The following is a 6041-nucleotide window of genomic DNA, read 5'->3' on the forward strand; positions in this document are numbered from 1 at the left end:
TGGTCTATCAACCTTAGCTTTTTCTTTTAACTTCAGATAATTTAATTTAGTGGAGTTGAACTGAGCAAAAATAAACACCATTCCAGTCAGGCAGTTTCTTATAATGACTTCTGAGCTACTCCATGTAGCCTCTTGGTCACACTATTTAAGTTCCGGAAATGGAAAGTGACGGATGCAGGAACCAGAAAGTCACATATAAAAATGGAAGTGGGGGAATGAGGTAGAGAAATCATTGGACTGGTTACATATTGAAGTTTGTCTGCAAACACAGTGTAGAAGGTGGGATGCCTGCAATTGACTGAAGCCTCGCTGCTGTGATTGGCTGTAACCTAGCAAGTTTACTAAGGAAGCTGTTTTCTAAGTGAGGTCTCTGTTTGCTTATTGAAGCTAAAGCAGGAGTAGGAAGGCTTTCTCAAGCCAATACACTTTAACATGGCATCTACCATGTAAGTTGTAGACATTAGTCCTTCTGAGTTTATGTCGAATTTCACTCTCCTTTTCATCTGTCAATCCCTATCTACATCCTCTCAGCTTTTTATATTGCATTATCAATAGCACTTTGATTCATTGAGTATCTATGGGTACTACCCACTTTAGGCAGAACTAAATCCTAAATGCCTTTACATTTATGGATTGTGACTACAGTAAGTACTTAATAATCATTTCATTAAGTTTGAAGTTTCATGAGCTAAGACATAATGCAAAAAAAAAAAAAAACAATTTAAAAAGTCCTTTGTTGAAATGATTTGTTCTTATGCAGCCACAAATCAAAATCAAGTGATCTGTTCTTTTCTGAGTTTAACAGGCGAGCCCAAGGACATGAAGGAGGTTAAGAATAGTAAAAACTATACTGAAACCAAACAAAGCTGGAAAACTAATATGACTAGCTTTCTTTTTTTCTTTTCTTTTCTTTCTTTTTTTTTTTTTTTGAGAGATTTTCGCTACAGGGCGCGTGTGCTCGCCAGACAGACAGAGAGAGACATAGAGACAGAAAGCGAGAAATCACCCCCCGGGGGGATGGTCACGCCGCAATCCCTTCTCCTCCATTCTCCTCTCGGGATCTTGGGCACACACGCACACGCGCCCGGCGTGAGTTTTAAGCCACCGGGTCCGGGACGTGAACCGCGGTCGACTACGTGGGAGTCCAGTGACATAGCCATTACGCTAACTGCTGGTTCCCATGACTAACTTTCAAGACTGATTATAAAGCTATATTAGTTGAGACTGTGTGGTGTTGGTATAACCAACAAGTAGAACCCAACTGACTAGGCAGCTGAATAGAGAATCCAGAATATATATTTGAAGTTATGTGTTACATAACCATGTTTTGGTCAAGAATGAGCCATGTGGGGCCGACAGGTGGCATGGTGGTTAAGGCGCTGGACTCCTACATGATTGCCTGAGATTTGATTCCTGGGCCTGGCAACGTACTTTCTCATTCTCCCTTTCTCTCTGATCAGATTGAAGAATAACAATAAATAAATTAAATTGAATTTAAAAAAGAATCAACAATGTATACAACGGAAGTCCCATAAAATACTAATGAGTTGTATCATAGGTGTGTAGTAGGCCCTACCATCTAGGTTTGTGTAAGTAGACTCCATGATGTTTACACAAGTCACCTAACGACACACTTCTCGGGCTGTATCCCTATTGTTAAGTGATGTATGACTGCACTATACAGATATTCTATATACTCTCTCTCTCTCGCTCTTTATATATATATATATATATATATATGCTATATATATATATATGCAATATATATATATAGAATATATATACATACACATATATATGGTGTGTGTATATGATAATGTTTTGATTTTGCATCTAGATGGTGTTATGTGGATAAGTCACAGTGTGAAAAGTCAATAGTTCTATACTTAACACATTGCACTTTTTAAAATATATAATATACTTTAATAAAAACTAAATGAAAAATTGGCAGGAAAATGGATCATTTGTACCCTAGTGAATGGGGGGGAGGGGAAATACAATGGATTCAAATACAGGAGAAATTGGTCTTTTACAACATAATCTGTCTTTTCAATGTTTATATTGGCCTTCACTTTTTGTTCTGTTACAACTACATCTGATATCTCTTAGGTTACTTTGTCACCAGTTGGAACACTGTTAAGTTCCGGAATCCAGAAATTTCATCAATGATGTTTTGGCTCCCTCTATAGGTTCATTGCTTTTGCATTAGTGCAGTAAAAACAAACAAACAAAAAACAACAACAACAACAACAAAACAACAAAAAACAACAACAACAAAACACCTAGGGTATTAGATTTGGTTGTTGCTCTCTATATCATTTCAACATCGTTTCCCTGGATCAGATCCTTGGGAGTTAAGGGTATAGTTTTTATGCCACACCTCCAAGGTCTACTTGTTATTATGCATCTCAAGGCTTTAACTCTGTTAAACCTTGAGTGGTTAAATCGCCTGGCCTCCACCATAGCATACCTCTGTCCTTCATTAGTCCAACATTTCTCTCAGAGACTTAGATACAATGGGTGTGGGTCTTTGGGTCAACTTCCCTGCTATCACTAGTCTACCTACTCGATGATAATATTTATAGCATGGACAAATGCCAAGAGGAGGCTGGGATGGATAGGAAGATCCAATACTTGGGTAAATAAATCATTTGCTTATCTAAAAGATACAGAAATGCAGCAGGAAGTCATCAAGGTCTGGATACAGGGTGGAGTCATCAGTCTCATTTCCAGCTCAGGTTGAGGTCAAGTTTTCAGACTTCAGAATCTTCACAATGATTCACTGAGCTTTATTTCATCTGAATGAGAGCCTGGGGAGAACTTTAGAAATTTCAATATTCCGTTCTAAGCAGTGCTTTGTAAAGCTGGAGCAATTCTTCACACTGGCTGCTTTTGATAGGTGCAAAACCCACTCATCTGGGTCAGATAGACCTTATCAAAATACAGAATAACTCCAGGGATGACTCAGCCTTCCAGGCTAACACAGTCCAACTCTAATGCATTTCTGAACCAGACAAGGGTTAGTTACTCAGACATCTCTTGGAAACAGACTAACGTAACAGGCCATTAAGGCCTATCCTACTCTCTACACCTGAATCATTACATTGTTCGTTAATAGAACAATTCAGGGCCAGCAGGTGGTGTGGTGGTTAAGGCACTGGACTCTCATATGACTGAACGGGACCCAGGCCCCAGACTTGGCAGCTCGCTTTCTCGCTTTCCTTCTCTCTCTCTGGTGAGGGCATGTGCCCTATAGTGAATATAATATATACCGAGAGCTTAAAAGCTGTACCATCTCATTTATGTAACATTTTTTGAAATGACAAAACTATAGAGATGGAAACTAGATTCATGATTGTCAGAATTAGACATGGGAGAGGATGGAAAGAGCAGAGGTGGCTGTGGTTATAAAATGGCAACAGGAAAGATCATGTAGTGATGTGGCTGTTTTCATGTATAGACCATGTATTTACACAAACCTGCCTATGTAATAAAATGGAATAGAATCGAATACACGTATACACACAGCCATAAGTATAAATATAATGGGGGATTTTGAATAAGGTCATTGAATGATACCGATCTCAATATTCATTCATTCAAAATCAGTAGCTCTTCATTTTATCTTTCCATGGTGACTCGGAGGCTGAAGGTGACGTTTCAGTTTGCTAGATATTAACTCCACTTGCTTACCCCCCTGTCTATCCCTAATTACCTCTTTTTCTTTGACAGTTATTTACATTATGTAAAAATGCTGTTCTTGTTTTTCTAATTTGCCATAGGGCACATGTACTCATCAAAGAGAGAGAGAAGGGAAGTGAGAAAGCACCGCCCCACCCCACCCCCTCAGGGAAAACCTTGCCACGGTCCCTTCATTCTCATGGGATTTGGAGTGCACATGCACATGCACATGCACATTCACCTGACTTGCTTCTCAAGCTGCCGGGTCTAGGACTTGAACTGTGCAGTTGCCCATGGGGATCCAGTTGCTCTAACCACTATGCTACTGGCTGCCCCAAAAGTCTTGAATTTTGGTGAAAAGCACAAGAAAGAGAGAAAAGAGAGGAAGGTTGAGGGGGTGGGGGTGGAGAGAAACACTCTAAACCATATTTCATGCTACACTTTCCCAGCCAGTTAGGATCACAGGTATGTCTACCTGGCAGCAGAAATTGATCTGGGATCCAAACCCTGGATCTTCTGTATGGCTTCCAGCATTTCAGGGCTGCACTTCCACTGTACCACCACACTGCCTGAGGCACGTGTTACTTATAAAGTTTTGGCCAAGTGTTACTTAACCTTTTTTTGAAAGGGGTCTTAAAAAACCCATAAGAGTTATTATAAGACTAAAAGGAATTGTTTATGGAAAATGCTTAGAACCTAGTGGGTATGTAACAAGTAGAAGGAATAATTTTAAATAGTCTCCTAGTGAGTATTTTAAACTGTTAATTTTTCCTCTATCTAAAATTCAGTTATTGTATTAGATTCTCTTTCTAAAGTTAAGTAAATTCATGATGAGTTTATCTGCCTTTCTTTCCCAGAAGGTTGAAATTTGACTGTGCTATATTCAATATTATGAATATGTCATAGTCTACCCAGTTATTACTGAGAGCTAAGCAGTTTGGATCTTGAACTCCTGTAACAGTCTGCCGCTGACCTCAGACATGGGTGGAAAGGTCATTTCTGAGCATTGCCTAAAACTAGTTTCTCTTAGTAAACATCAGCACATTTCTAAGTATCACTTCCTATGAAAGGCAAAAATTACGCAAGTAAACAATTTGTCTTCTAAAACTGCTTTGGTCAGAAAGTAACACAAGGCTAGATGTATCTTTCGACATACCGATCACCACCCCAATGTCCTTAAAGCCTTACAGTTATGATGTTAAGGTCTCTTTCCTGGCTCCCCACACCTGGCCACCTGTGTGTGTGCTGGTGCTTGCTTTTCAATGCTTCAGGCTTCACTGTTTCCTCTTTTATTAACCATAATGGCACCAAACTATGACTCATTTGGTGACATAGGTAAATCAGAAAGAGCAAAAAGGAATGTTCCACTCAAATGTCTGATTACTTTTGTCCAGCCTGTCTGCATTCTTGAGTTGCTGTTTTTCTTCTCTTACAAAAACATTTTTCAAAGAATGATTTATTTTATTTTCCTTTTTTTTTTTTTTCTTAATTTGCTATATGATACATGCACTCACCAGAGAAAGACAGAGAGGGGGAAAATGAGAAAGTAAGTCACCAGGTTCAGAACTGTAATTGTGGTCGGCTATTTGGGAGTTCAGCATCTCAACCACCATGCCACCTGCTGGCTCTTTCTTGCACAAGGGCATGTGTCCTTGTCATAGAGAGACAGAGAGGGAGAGAAAGAAAGCATCCCCCAATGAGGCATGGTCACACCACAATCCCATCTCCCTCATTTCTCCAACTGTGCGGGTTTGGGCTATACACACGCACACACATGCGAGGCATGTTTTTCAAGGTACCAGGGCCTGGATTTGAACACTGGTCAGCCATATGGGATCCAGGTCTCTTAACCACTAGGCTACAGATATATTTCTCTTCTCCCACTAGGCTTTTGAACTTCTGGAAGAAAATTTCACTTTCTCCATTATTTCTAGTCTTTGTTTGTTTTTAATTTCTTCCTTTGTTGGCAGTCTCATAACTGAAGTCACTAAATCCTGGGCAGATGGGCTTCACAGTAATGGCTTTCTCTCACACTACACTTTTCAGATGCTGGTGGGCCTCAGACTCAGCTTTATCTACTCAAGGCCTGTTTTAAGGGTGACCGAACTTGTCCAGTCTGAACCAAAGTCCTTTTTCATTTCATTTCTGTGTCTGTGTTGTGATTCAGAAGTGAATTATTTACATTTCTAAACAGCACTTCCTTGTAAGTCCCACTCCAATGGTGAGAGAAAAGAATAGGGTTACATTTCTAAATGTTCTCAGAGTTCCACAGGCTACTTGTCCTGGCATCAGAGTCTTTTTTTTTTTTTTTTTTTTTTTTTTTTTGGAGAGGGGGGTTTTCCGATCGCGGGCGCGCGTCC

This window comes from Tupaia chinensis, unplaced genomic scaffold, assembly GCF_000334495.1.
Source record: "Tupaia chinensis unplaced genomic scaffold, TupChi_1.0 Scaffold000627_1, whole genome shotgun sequence".
In the NCBI taxonomy this organism is placed as follows: domain Eukaryota; kingdom Metazoa; phylum Chordata; class Mammalia; order Scandentia; family Tupaiidae; genus Tupaia; species Tupaia belangeri.